General features: G+C 47.4%; 1 protein-coding gene across 1 annotated transcript in view; it reads left to right on the forward strand.

Moving 5' to 3' along the window:
* Positions 1-14,799, forward strand: part of ITGA9 (integrin subunit alpha 9) — a 354,182-nt gene that overhangs the window by 238,291 nt on the left and 101,092 nt on the right. The window lies entirely within an intron of this gene.

Below are 14,799 nucleotides of genomic sequence, written 5' to 3' on the forward strand. Positions count from 1 at the left end.
GATGAGGAAAGTCTGCCGGCGAATGTTGGCACCTTCTCTGTGCCTCGGTCTTAGATGCCCAGGATAATGAGAAGTTAGCTGACTTACCCTGGCTCACACAGCCAGGGTGTGTCAGAGGTGGGACTTGAACCCAGGGCTTCTCATCTCCGAGCTGATTCCCTCTTTATGTGTACTACCCACCTCACGGGGTGGCCATTAGGATCCTGTGAGGTCACATTTGTTAAATGCTTTGCAAATGTTCAAGTCTCTCTAAATGTCAGTTACTATCACTGGCATCACCACCACCGTCATCTGCTAGAGGCAAATGACAATGCTTTCTTCCCCTTTCAGCTTTTTTGATATCGTGCATTTTGCTGTGACTCAGAGGGTGGGTTCTATCAGCCACCCTCTCCTCCAGGTCAAAGGTTCCTTTGTAACAACAAAAATAATAATAACAACATTGAGGCAAAAACCAGTGACCCTGAGACCTCGTCCACCAAGTCCGTGTGACATGGCATCCGAGGAGTTCCCACGTCTCTGCTGGAAGGAGGACAGTGTGTTACCTTATCTGTCTTCCAGGACCATTGCTGATTTCTTGGTTCTCAGAGATCCGTTTCCTTTTAGTGGTGTTTCCATGACACTGTTAGTCATTCATCTCCTTTTGGTTCTGTGTAAGTTGATATGAACCGCCCCAGGCGTCTTTGCCTTCCTCACCACTGTCTTTTCTCATGGCCCAGGAAGATTCCGTTACATTCATATGCCCCATTGTGTTCAGCCATTCACCCGTTCGTCCATCCACTCTGCTTCTAGCTCACAGATGGCAATGAATGATAAGAATAAAAGCCGACATTTATATGATGCCTACTGTGTGCCAGGTCTGTGCTAAGCACTTTGCGATTTTTATCTCATGTGATCCTGACAACAATCCTGAGAGGTGAGTGTTACGGTAATCCCCGTTTTACAGATCAGGAAACTGTGTAAGACAGAGTTGTCCAAGGTCACATGGCCAGTAAGTGTCTGAGGCCAGATTTTAACAGCTCTTCCTGACTCCCCAGATGCTATGTCTGCTGTACCACCCCAGAAAATATCAGACATCGGACGGAGGACTTTCATTGAATGGGGTCCGTGCTCTAGGAAACATGAGAGCAGAGTCAGGGGGTGGCAGAAGGAAAAGGGTACCCAAGGACCTCCCCAAAGCCCCAGTGTGGGAGCTCAGGAGTGGGCCTAAATCGCAGTGAAGTCATCTCAGGGAGGCCTTTTCCCCTCCTCCCAGTGACCGCCCAAAGCCTCATTCTCCCAAAGGCAGTTTTTAAAACAGACATTGCTCTGTGGTCCTTTCTAGCTCTGGAGTGAAATGTCAAATTTAAACTCTTTTTTTTTTTTGGCTCTGCTAACAGCTACTGCAGTAGTTACCCGAGAAGTTAGAAGTCTCTTTGGAGAAATCCAGTCCCCTAGTCTCAGTTTTCCTGATTCTGGACCTGTCAGGGCTGCCTCCTCAGTGCCAGGCTCTTAACTTGACATGAATGCATCTGTGACGTCATGCTGGGATGTGGTAGGGGGCCCCATTACACCCTCATCACAGACATGTGTGGAGTTGGCCGAGTTCCTGATGCAGAGACTGGAGTGACGCTGTCACTGGTTATGCTTTCTTATGGAACGGATTTAGTCACAAATGTGCTCTGCAGTCAGGCTGCTCTGAGGGCCTGGAGCACGGGGCCAGACAGCTCTTCCCCCCCTCCCCCAACCTGCAGAGGCATGGGAGTGCCTTCAAGCCCTTCCTCCGGGCTCAGGGTCCAAACAGTCGCCCCTTGAGAGCTGGAAAGGAACTTTGAGATGCCCTGGACCGAATCTTGTGACTTACCCAGGGTCACACAGGTAGTCAGGGGAGAGCTAGGACTCAAAGCAGGTCCTTAGACTCCAAACCCAGCTCCTTGTCCTGGGCTGTGTAGATGGACGGTCATACACTTAGCACTGGAAGAGACCTTGGAGGAGATAAGAAAACTGAGGGAGAAGGGCAGCAATGATACCTCACATTTCCACAACAACCAGTGAGTTAGGTACTGCTGTTACTCCCGTTTCACAGGTGAGGAAACTGAGGCAGGCGTGGTGATCTGACTTGCTCAGTCACCCAGCTCACAAGCATCCAAGGTGAGATTTTAACTTAGGCCTTCCTGATTCTAAGTCATGGCTTACTCAAGGTCATGCTCAAGGCCAGCCAACGGCTGAGCCTGGATTTGAACGACTTGACCTTGAGTCCAGTTGTGTGCACCACTGTGCTGTCTCTAAACACAAGAATAATAGCCATGCACATTCTCTTTGGACCCTCTGCTGTCCCTCTCCATGCACCTTCTTGCCAGCTTGTGGCCCTTAGACTCCTGGGAGATCTGTCTCCCCTATTCCATTAGGTTCCAGGATTTCTTGCGGATTTGACTGGTGACCAGGAAACATTGTTGGGGCCTGGCCTTTTTGATGATTCACCATTCCTCGATAGCATTCAGTTTTGTCCAAGTAATGCTTACGGGCTGGGCCCCAACACAATCTTCTTTTCCTTCTGCTTGGAATTGTCCCAATACCTTCTACTCCCCAGAATGTCTCCAGTGTCTTTTCTGACATTCGATAAAAGGAGAGGCTCCTGTGTGCCTCTGGGGGAAAGGATCATAGAGGAGAGCTGGAAGGGATGCTAGAAACCATAGGGTTCAACCTCTTCATTTTACACATAGGGAAACTGAGTCTCAGAGGTTAAATGGCTGGTCCAAGCCCACCACTCATTCTGCGAGCCTCCTTGCCTATGCCGATGTTTCTTCATGGGGCTTGGCACATAGAAGGTGCTTGATAAATGCTTGGTAATTCATTGATTAGTTCTCTCTGACAGCTTGCACTAAGACCCTCTTCTGACATCTTTGACTCTGTGAAGAAACCAGTGTTTCTTGGGTTAAACTGGCTAGATGCTGTCCATACAAGGCTCAATTTCACCTGGAAGTCTGCTCTAGGCCTCCCCAAAACTCTCTTCCCAGGGTAATCTCTGCTGTGGAGTCTTTGTGTCCCCGACATGATTCTGGAAAGTTGGCAGGAGGCTGGGATCTGGGTCTTTCTTTTCTGGAGTCAGTTTGTCCCTGGGTGAACTCAGTATAAAGATGAAACACGAAAGCTTGGAGTGCTCTCAGAAGAGGGAGGCCTGGAAAAGGAGTGGGAGGCGAAAACAGGCCTGGCATCACCCCAGACCATAGGCAGGCTTCCCAAGTGCCCACTGAATGGGAGGCAGTTGAGAGAAGGGAGCGACAGAATGATTCACAGCTCCTTCAGCGGAGGACTTTGATCCTCCAGTGCTGTGGGCCCACAAATGTCCAGGCATAAACCTCTGGAAGCTGCTCCAATATTATTAGAAAAAATCCAGGTCTTTCACTAGAGAAATAAATATCCCAGACTGTCAGGCTTGGAAGAGACCTCAGTGGTCCTCCTGGCCAGGCCAGGTCTGGATGGAGATCCCGTTTATATCACATCTGACAAGTTGGCATCCTGCCTCTGTTTGAAGACCTCCAGGTGCTGAGTGGGAGGGGTCAATGGCTTCCCAAGGCTTTCACTCCACCTTTGGACAGATTCAATTGTTAGGAGGTTTTTCTTAACTTTGAACCCAAAGTTCTGCTTTGCCAATGCCCCCCTGCTCCCAGTTCTGCCCTCAGGGGCCTAGCCGGACAAGCCTTATCCCTCCTTGGCAGGCTTGAATACAGCCATCATCCCGTCTGTCTCCCTCACCTCCCGCTGCCGACCCCTGGGTTTTCTCTACTCAGCACTAAACAGCACCAGTTCCTTTGACCTGTGTTCTTGCATATCTCATTCTCTCTCATCACCTTGGGCATCTTCCCCTGGACACGTCTCAGCTTCTTGATGGTTAAGTGCAGGATGTAGACCTCAATGTAATATTCCTAATGTGTTTGTATTAGGAGAGAAGACGGTGGCACCACCATTTCCCTCTGAGTACGTTAAGTCTCCCTTAATGTAGGAGCACGTGAAATAGGCTTTGTGGGCTTCCTGTCATGTCCTGCTGAGCCTGTCGAGACCCCCAGATCTATGTTCTAACCATTCTGCTCCCTTCTTACACTAGGGAAGTCGAGTTTTTTCTCCCTAAGAGTAAGATTTCACGATTTTTACTGTTCAGCGTTACCTCTTTAGAGCTAGCCTATTGTAGAGTGTTGATCTTTTGGGATCTCTTGGCATTTTCCCTGGCTGTCTCCTGTGCCTGGCATGTTCTCTCTCCTCAGCTCTACCTCCTGGCTCGCCAAGCTTCCTTCCTTTCCCTAAAATCCTACCTTCTGCAAGATCTTCTCCCATCCTCCTTGAGTGTGTGGGTGTGCAAGTGTGTGTGTGTAAATAACAAGGTAGCTTAAGGAGGCCCAAGTGAGTGATAACTGGGACAGTCCAGGAAGGTTTCACAAGGCAGTGCCTGAGCTGAGCCTGGCTTGGGTAGTAACAGCATGGCATTGTACACGAGAGGATTGGCCCTGGGGTCATCCCTCTGATAAATCCTCGTTATGTGACCGTGTGTGACTTGTTTAATCAGGGCCTTCCTTCAAATGGTCAGTTACAGAGCAGTCAATGACCTGCCAGGGTAGAGAGAGTTTTGATGTTGGAAATTCCCCATACCGATGAAATCACCGGCAAAAGTGGAAAAAAACCCGAGATGCAAATCTTTCTCTTTTTTCATTTGCCGTAAAATCTCCCCCAAAGGCGATTTTTCTTAGGGGCATAGTGAAATCCAATTCACAGTATGTTTTTCTCCAGGCTGGTAGTGAATATGACTGGCCTTCTGTGAAAGGTACATCCTGCCTCCAGGGCGGCTTTCTGATCAGCGGCAGGGCAGAATATTGGCTTTGGTGTTAGGAAACGGAGTTTCTTTGGCTTGGCTGGAAGGACACAGCCGCCTTTTTCTTTCGCATGAGGCCTCTGGAGTAAATAGGATAATGGGAGACAAGCATGTAGGCACTGAACTGTGAGGCCTCCATGGGTTAGGAGGCCACCCTTCACTTTGCTGCTAGCAGAGGATGCCGCCCCTTGGACTGGAGGGAAAGAATTCAGATTACCTCTCCTCAAAGGGAAGAAGGCGTGTTTTCCTTCAGCCAGCTAGTTCTTTCAGGCATCAGAAATTTCTTTTTTATGCCATTTTTCAGGGCAAGTGTTTGCCGAACTGAAGGCTGTTCCCTGCCCCAAAGCCACAGTCTGTGGATTCCGCAGCATAATTCCTCAGGGGCATATATGGGGCCTTTTCCCATTTCATGGGCTGTCTTCTGGAACCCCTCCCTTCGTAGGACTGGGAAGAACCCCCCCCAGTATCATCAGGGTCTTATGAAACACCTCCCTTGTTATTCCCTGTGTATTCTCTGTGTTTTAATGTATAGTACCTTGGGGGACAGCAAACTACATAAAAGGGAGGGCTATTATTTGGGGGCCACAATCGAAGTCAGTACTTCCTCATGTCTGCCAGGTGGCTGTAACTCCCAGGGGAAGCGAGTATAAAAGGAGTGAAAGTTGGACTTTTTTGGGTGTACATTACAAATCTCCCCAGGCTCTGAAGTGATTTTTCCCTTCCTTCTTGAGGAGGTGTGCTTATGGGTGGGATCTCACCATTTATCACAGAGTAAAAATTAGGTGACCATTTGGAGTTTGATTTTTTTACCACTCATAACTAATGCTCATTGAATTGAATTGCATTTTCTGGTTTATCCCATAGAGAACTTGCCTTGAGTACCCTGCATATGTGACCTTGGGAAAAACAATTCCCTTCTCTGGACCTCAGTTTCTTTATCTGTAAAGGGAGGAACTTAGACTAGAGGCCTCTAAAGTCCCTTCCGGCTTGAGAGCCAGGATCTTATGACCCCATGTCATGACCCAGAGTGTCCCCAAAGCTTAAAACTACACTGACTTTTGTGTATACACACACATACTCACACATGTGCATACAGCTATATATCTATCTATATCTGCCTATCTAGATCTGTATCTGTGTTATCTATCTATCCTATCAGTCTGCCTATCTACCTATCTATATTTATCTATCTAGATCTGCATCTATGTATCTGTTTGTCTATCTATTCTATCCTCCATCTATCTGTCTGTCTGTCTGTCTGTCTATCTGTCTATCTATCTACCTATCCTATCTGTTTTTCTCTCTCGTCTGTCTGTCTGTGTCTGTCTGTCTGTCTATCTATCTATCCTATCTCTGTTTTTCTCTCTCATCTGTCTGTCTGTGTGTGTCTGTCTGTCTGTCTCTATCTATCTATCTATCTATCTATCTATCTATCTATCTATCTATCTATCTATCTATCTATCCTATCTCTGTTTTTCTCTCTCATCTGTCTGTCTATCATCTATCTATCTATTTTTCTATCTATCTATCTATCTATCTATCTATCTATCTATCTATCCTATCTCTGTTTTTCTCTCTCGTCTGTCTGTCTGTCTGTCTGTCTGTCTATCTATGCTCTCTCTCTCTCTCTCATATATGTTGGTCTGTTTATCTCTGTCTATCTATGTATTTATCTGTCTCTCCTGTCTCTCTGTCTCTTCACATGTCTATCTTTCTCTCTCTTTTTTGATATACTTTCTATCTCTTCCATTGGCTTTCTGATCATAGATTCAGAGCTAGAAAGGACCTTGGAAGGCATCAAGTCTAGATGAGTAAACTGAGGGCTATAAAAAGGAAATGACTTGCCCAAGGTCACATCAGGAATGAGTAATGAGCAAGAATCCGAGCTTCTGGTCTCTGGCTCTAAATCCAGGACTGTTTAACCTGGAGAAAAGATGATTTGAGGTGGTGGGGAGGGAGATGGTAGACCAAGCTTGTTTTCTTCACATATTGGAAGGCTGTCATGTGCCAAGCCTTGAGCTGCTTGGCCATGGAGAGCAGAACCCATTGGAAGTTGCTGAGGGCTAATTTAGGCTGGATGTCAGAAACAGCTCCCTTACCATAAGAGCAGTCTAGTGGGCATTTTTTGTTTTGTTTTGTTTTTTGTTATTTTATTTTATTTTTTTTTGGCTAGGCAATGGGGTTAAGTGACTTGCCCAGGGTCACACAGCTAGTAAGTGTCAAGTGACTGAGGCTGGATTTGAACTCAGGTCCTCCTGACTTCAGGGCCGGTGCTCTATCCACTGTGCCACCTAGCTGCCCCATCCGGTGGGCATTTTTAAAGAATGCTGAATCACTCCTTCCATGGGCCAAGTGAGTTGGCATTTCCCACTTCTTCCTCCCCACACGAAATCTGGGAGCCCCAGACAGTCTGTCTGATTTCTGCCCTGCTATTCTGAACCCCAAGAAAGAATATTTGGCTTGGATTCAGCATCCTTTGTTCTCTGGGCCTTATTGCTGATGGACTGAGGATTCCATGAGACCAGGAATACGTCACAAGGGCACAGTTCATAGCAGTTCAGAGACTCAGCACGTTTTAGAAGCTGCAAGACACTGAGGTCCATCCCTTGTGCTCTTAGAGGCATATTAATGTAAACATATAAACTAGGCCTCCCCACTCACATATATATATATATATATATATATATATATATATATATATATATATATATATATATATATATATATATATATGTATGTATGTAGGAAAAGCATTTTGCAAACTTTTACATGTTTTGTAAATACTCACTACTATTATTATTGTTGTTATTGAAAAGCTTTGGGTATAAGGAAATTTTTGAGTGGCCAAGAGGCCTCTTACGGAAGGGCCTGCTGGCTCTTGGGGTACATGTGGGGTTCAGGGGCTTGAACCTGGGGACTCGGTGTTCTCACAAAGGCCGTGGTTGGCTTTCAGAGGAGCTGCTGGAGCCGGCTGCTTTCTGACCACAGCTGCCTGATGGTGAGGGGGTTTCCACAGCTGGAAACAGTTTTCCTAAGAAAATGCAGACTGTGTGAATCCCTGGCTTCCTTTAAGGCTCAGCTCAGGGGTCACCTCCTGCAGAATGCCGTCTCTTGTGCCTTTCCAGTTAATGTTCTCCCCATCCATTGCGTGGTGGCTGGGGCACTAGACTTATAGTCAAGAAGATCTCGGTTTGAATCATGCCTCAGACGCTTACTAGCTGTGTGACCCTGGGTGAGCCACTTAACCGCTGTCTGCCTCAGTTTCTCATCTGTAAAATAAAGGGGGTTGAACCTGATGGCTTATAAGATCCCTACCAACACCAAATCTATAATATTCCAAAGTCCATCTCATGTATATATATATCTGTATGTATGTGTGTGTATAATACGTGTCCATATTAATAGCTAATACTTATGTAGTACTGTAAAGTCTGCAAAGTACTTTGCAAGTATTATTTTTTTTGAAACTCAATAACTGTGGGAGGTAGGTGCTATTATTATCCCCATTTTACAGCTGAGGAAACTGAGGCAGACTGAGGTCAAGTGACTTGTCCAGGGTCCCATCATTATTAAGCATTTGAGACTGGATTCAAACTCAGGGCTTCCTGACTCTAGGAAGAATGCTTCTTCCCCTAGGCCATCTAGCTGCCTTGGACTTGTCTCTGTGAATGTTGCATCCCTCCTATGGAATGTAAACTCTTTGTGGAGTTTTTCATTTTATCTGTACCCTAGATGCCCTGTACTCTTAATAAAGGCTAATTGGATCAGGTTGGTGGGGGGAGGCTGTGACAAAGAAGCAACACTAGCATGATTCCTCCAGGAACATATACACCTTTCACCTTAAACACCTGTCCGATCCAGGAAGTCTCTAGGAAAGGTTTCCTAGGTACGGGCCATCCAGGATAAAGACCAAACAGAGTTTGCCCCAAGGACACGATAGACTCTGAAATGGTAGAGGAGACATTGGGTGGCTCTTCGCATCTACTCTACTCTTCCCTCTATCAGGGTTTGCTGGCTCAATCCGTCCATCCGTTAATCACCATTTATGAAGTACTCACCCTGTGTGGGGCTCAGGCCCTTCAGAGCAATAGAGGCAGATGCAGAAGGCACCCTGAAGGATGCTGCTGATAACTGTTCCAGAGAGCCATCCCTGCCCAGTCCTTTAATGCCCCTCCAGGGCCTAAGGGCTCAGGCATCTTCGAGCAGAGCCCCATGGGGCCAGGGTTTCCCAGTGGGACACAAGCACAGACTCACAGGGAAAACTTCCTCTTGTTACCAGACACCTCAGAGCTGCCCTGCTTTGCCATGAGGAGCCCTTGCTTGGCTGTCCTCCCCTGCTTTCCTGTAAGACACATAGCTCAATCACCACGGTGTAATGTGCCAGCCTGGGCTCTCCCTGCCTTGACCCATTGTCCACAGGCAGCCTCAGAGTGGAAAAGGATCTGCCCCTCTTGTGGGAGCTTGGGGAGGTGAGTGCTGCCTCCCTGGCCCCGAGGGTCAATTGCCCTGCCTTCCTGATGGTGGTAATGTTTCCTATGGAGTAGCAAACCCAGACCATTGCTGAGATCAAAGGGTGGGACTGGATGGATCTCTGTTTGGCAGCTTAACAGATTTTCTGGATTAGCAGCAAAAGAGACCGCCCCCCCCACTTTCTTTTTGCTCTCTTTGGAAGTTTGTTTCAGAATATTGAAGCTATCAAAGCATTCGCTGATGGGAAAAAAAGATGTGCAGGATCTCGGAGAACTGAGAATTAAGCTGAGGACTTATGTTGAAATGAAGCACTCATTGTTAAGCCTTCTCTGTTCCACTGATGAGAACTGGGGTGAGTGGGACGAGGCTTCAGTAGCTCTACCGGCTGGGGCCCATGATCTGCTTGAAAGTCACTGTTATTAGGGCTCTCTTTTTTATAGGGCCCCAGTATTTTCAAAGCACTTTCTGCAGCTGGTGGTACAGTGGAAAGAGCAAGGAGCTCGGAGTCTGGAAGATCCAAATTCAAATACAGCCTCAGGCTCTGACTAGTTATGTGACACTGGGCAAGTCACTTACCCTCTCTGGGCCTCAATTTCCTTAACTATGAAATGGGGATAATAGTAGCACCTACTGCCCAGGGTGGTTGTGAAGTTCCAGTGGCATATTTTTTGTAACGAACTTGGCAAACTTTAAAATGGTATATAAATGTTAGTTCTCCTTCTTCTACTCCTTTTCCTCCTCCTCCTCCCCTTCCTCCCCCTCTTCCCCTTCCTCCTCTTCCTCCCCCTCCTCCCCCTCCCCCTCCCCCTCCCCCAGGAAGTAGCTTCTGAGTGTCTATCATATGATATAATCTGATAGATGATATGACATATGATGCCAACCCCTACCTGAATCACAATACTCCACACTAATGGCCATCTGGCCTTTGCTTGACGAATTCCAGGATGGGGAACCTGTTACCTCCTGATGTAGCCTCTGCCACCTTTGCCAGGACTGTTATAAATGGTGGTCGGCTGTGGCCCACACAGTGCTGTGAGTGCCGTCTTTCAAGGAAATGTTAATAGCTGATAATAGCTAACATTTCTAGAATCCCTAGTCTATGCCAGGCACTGTGCTAAGTAAACACTTTACAATTATAATCTCATTTGAGCCTGACAACAACCCTGGGAGGTAGGTGCTATAATGACCCCCATTTTACAGATGAGGAAACTGAGGCAAACCGAAGTCAAGTGACTTGCTTAAGGTCACAGAACTAGTAAGTACCTGAGACCAGATTTGAACTCAGGTTTTTCAGACTCTAGGCCTGGCACTCTATCCATTGAACCACTTAGCAGGCTTTGGTGGGCTGATCTTGAAGCCAAACTATTATTCTTTACTTTGCATTTGTGGAAAAATAGACCTGAGATCCAAAGAACTAGTCAAAAATAATTTTTTAAAGAGAACCTCTTGGTAAATTGCTAATTATTTATTTTTGAATTTGAATGATTACTTCCAAATAGTTGAATAAAGGATCATCTCACTGTAGAGACTTCGGTGCTTTTCCCCTTAAAGCAGAGGTTCTTAGCCCTTTTTTGGGGTCATGAGGTTTCCGTGAAGCTCAGAAGAAGGTTTTCCAATGCAGAAAATGAAAAAAGCAAACATCCATGGCAGGGAGAGAAGGCTGCCTTCCCCTTCCTCCTCCTCAAAACCCGTCACGCTTGGCAAGCAGCCTCCTTCTTCACCTGTGTGTAAAGCCAGCCCGGCTCCTGCTGCTGGATGAAGAGGCAACTCGTGGCTGTCAGGCCTTTTATTTGAGAATGCTTTCTGGCGGGGAAGGTGGCCATTTAAACATCTCCAGACAGAACCAAGGATGGCGGGATGGACACGTCGGTTAGAGGCGCCTTGGGGCTCCCAATGGGGCGAGCTGCCTGGGAGCCAAGGGCAGGCGCAGCGTTTTCTGGGTTGCCGTTCCCATTCCTAAACCTTCCTTGGAGAAGCTTGGCCTCTTGGCCGTGGTCACATGATTGACTTCTGTTTCTTCTCTTTGCCTTTTGGATGGCTTCATTGTAATAGGTGAAGGTTGAATGTCCCCAACGTATCATTTTCTACTCATTAAAAATTCATCTCAAGCAACAATGATAATGATAACAATAATAATATCCAGCATTAAGTACTTTGCATCTATTCACTTATTGGATCCTCACAGCAGCTCTGAGATGTAGGTACAATTATTATCCCCATTTCACAGAAGAGGGAACTGAGGCAGAGAGAGGGTAAGTGACTTGCTCAGAGTCACACAGCTAAATGTCTGATTTGGTGTTGGAACTCATGATTTTCTGACTCCAAGGCCAACACTCCGGAAGTTAATGCCAAACTTCATGGCAAACTCTCTCTGGTGACCCTTCTTGGGAGCCTTTTCCAGCTCAATTGACAGCATCTGTGTTCTCTGAGAGCCCAAATGATTGGTTAATTGGCCCCAGGGCCCGAGGGGAGGCTGCCTTAGGGAGACAGAAACCATTTTTCTCCCAAAATCCAAGGTTGGAAATAAAAATTGTTGGAGGTGGGGATGGGGCTGACCATACTGGGCCGGGCTTTTCACACAGCCTAATGAAATCATGGAATCAGACGGGAAGTGGAAGTCTGATGCCAGTGGACGTTCCCCACCCCTTCCCCTTTAGAAACCAACTGCTGAGCATATTCTTCAGCAGGCCGTCTCTCCAGACTGAGGAATTGACTGTCATTGGTGAGCTATGGGGCACAGCCTGAGCGCCAGAGGGCCCCTGACCCTCTCTGGCCATGCTGCAGATGTACTGGCCTACCCAGGGGGTGAAGAAAAACCCTGCACTCCGTTTTCTCCTTTTTAGAGCAGGGAAGAAATTAGAAAACACCCAGCAGCCTAAACCAAAATCGGTTTCATGCTTTGACTTGGTGCATATGTGTTTCCTTCCTTAGCAGGAGAGCATAGGCCCTGCTCTGACAGGAGAAGGAGGCATGGTTCTGTCTGGCCTTGAATGGCCAGCAGAAGCATTTGCATAATGGACAGAGCTTGGATTGGGTTTTTTCTCCTATGATGCATTACTCATAGTGATACTATGATATCCTCTTTTGCAGAACGGAAATTAGGGGAAAGTGATGAGCTATTTTCCCCTTCTGATGACTGGGATCTCAGGTTGGATCAACAGGGACCCTTAGAGAGGCCTCTGTGCCTGTGTGTTGGGTAGTGGAAGACCAGGAGAGCTGGAAACTAGGTCCTACCTGGCTCCCTGGTGACTGTGTGACCCTGGACAAGTCACTTTCTCCTCTCAAGTCCTGCCTAGGATCTTGGGACCATAGAGTCATAGTTTTAGAGCTAGGAGGGACCTTGGAGGCTATCAGTTCACCCCCTTCCATTTTGCAGATGAGGAGACTGAGGACCATCAAATGATTTGCTCACATTCACATAGTCAATAAGTGTAAGAAATGGGGCTTGATCCCAGGTCTTCCTGCCTCCAAGGCTGTCTCTTCAGCCTCTGCACCATGCTGCCTGTCTGGTTTATGTGTATACATATAACACACACACACACACACACACACACACATACATTGTGTGTTATGTATGCCTCTCATTTCTGTAGTCACAGGCCAGGGCAGAGGAGCCTGTGTCCCTCATGGATGCATTTATCTTTAACCGGAGGATCCACACCCTGTCCTGTTAGGCTGTGTAACACTGTAACGTTTCCCAGGGGAGCATTTGGTATTTTCTATCAGGAAAGCAGCTGGGATTTTGGAAAAAGGCCCGAGGAAGGTTAGCAAAGAGGGTCCCTGCTTTTCCTGTTCTGAATCAGGATACCTCAGGGTCAAAGAGAGCTTCAGCAATCCAAACTGCTGAGAGCCATTGGGTAAAGAAGGGGTGCGGAGGGTTAGAGGATACTATTTAGAGCAAAAGGCTGGAAGCTCAAATAGTCAGTCAGTTAACAAGTGTTTATTAAGTGCCTTCTGTGTTCCAGGCACTGTGCTAAGTTCTGGGGAGACAAAGAAAGACAAGAGAGTCCCGGGTCTCAAGGAGGTCTCAGTCTGATGTGGGGGCAACGCGCCAATGTCTATGTACAGGCAAGTTATATGGGCTCCTTTGGAGTAGAAAGCTTTCCTGTGTGCTCCAAGGGGAGGAAGGGTTTGGGGGAAATAGCTCTGTGACAGAGAGGGCAGCATCAGGTCCTGCTCTCAGTGGAGTCGGGGGATGGCAAGGCAGGAGGCACAGCCCTCACAGGGTAGATGAACGGTGCACAGGAATGGTCGTTCAATGACTCAGAACTGAAGAGGCCCTGGAATGTCCTAGAATCCACGCTTGGATTCGCCTTTTCTGGCCATCTCAGCCACAGCAGCTGATGTTGGATGGGTGGGGAGTCTTCCCTCTCTAATCTGCCGTTTAGCTCTGAATCAGAGGAGTGAGCTTACTTTTCATCACATAGGGCACAGGCTGGGGGCCTTGGATGGATGGCCTTGAAAGCCATTTCCTTGGAATCCCGGAAAGCTCGTGCTGACAAGGGAGGACAATTGCTAGGTTGTCCCCGCTTCTAATTGCCCCCCACTCCTAGCACACACACCCCACCCCTAGCACACACACCCCACCCCTGATACCTCCCCACACCAATAGTCTAGAAAGATGTGAATGAAGATGGAGAATCTTCAGGATTTCATCTTCCTTTCTGATGGCTGTGGAATCAAACGCCCTTCTGAGGATGGACCAAAGATTAGTGTTGGTCACGGAGCCCGTCTGTATGTCAGGCAGCTCCCTGGGACTTGAGAGTAGCCTGACCCCATGCAAATAGCTCTGACCTTAAAGTTAGAGGACCTGGTCAAAATCTGCCTCTGCTTGCTAACTGTATAACCTTGGCTAAAATGGTCTAACCTCTGTAGGCCTCAGTTTCCTTATCTGTACAATTGGGGAAAGGGGCTGTTGGCCTGGATGGCCTAGGAGGTCCCTGCCAGGTCTGGATCTATGATCTCATTCATACAAAGACACTATCTCCATGGACCTCAGTTTCCCCCTTTATAAAATGAGGCATTTGGACTAAATGGTCTCTATGTTCTAGTTCTAGATTTGCCATCCCAATAATAACCTCAGAGGAGACATTTGTGTCGAGCTTTGCCATTTGCAAGGTCCTTGTCTTGGTGGTCTCATTGGAGTCCCCCCAAAATGATGTGAGGTAGGAGCCCCGAAAATTCTCCTCCTCCCTTGGCACATGAGGGAGCCAGGGCCCAGAGAGGCACTCGGGGTCACCCAACCAGAAAGTGTTGGAGAGCGGTGGAAACTCCAGAAATCAAGAGCTTGTCCTCTCCTGATTCCAAGACCACAGCTCCTTTCATGGGAATCCTGTTGTGAATTACTTTGTTCTGGAGTCTAAAGGGATAAGGAATATTCAATTGTAGAAAAAATATGGGCTGTAGAGTCAGGTGTTGTGAAGTCATTTTCAGTCATGTCCGACTCTTGGTGACCCCACTTGGGGTTTTCTTGGCAAAGATATTGGAGT

Source organism: Phascolarctos cinereus, unplaced genomic scaffold (genome assembly GCF_003287225.1).
Source record: "Phascolarctos cinereus isolate Bilbo 61053 unplaced genomic scaffold, phaCin_HiC Scaffold_4;HRSCAF=312, whole genome shotgun sequence".
NCBI lineage: Eukaryota > Metazoa > Chordata > Mammalia > Diprotodontia > Phascolarctidae > Phascolarctos > Phascolarctos cinereus.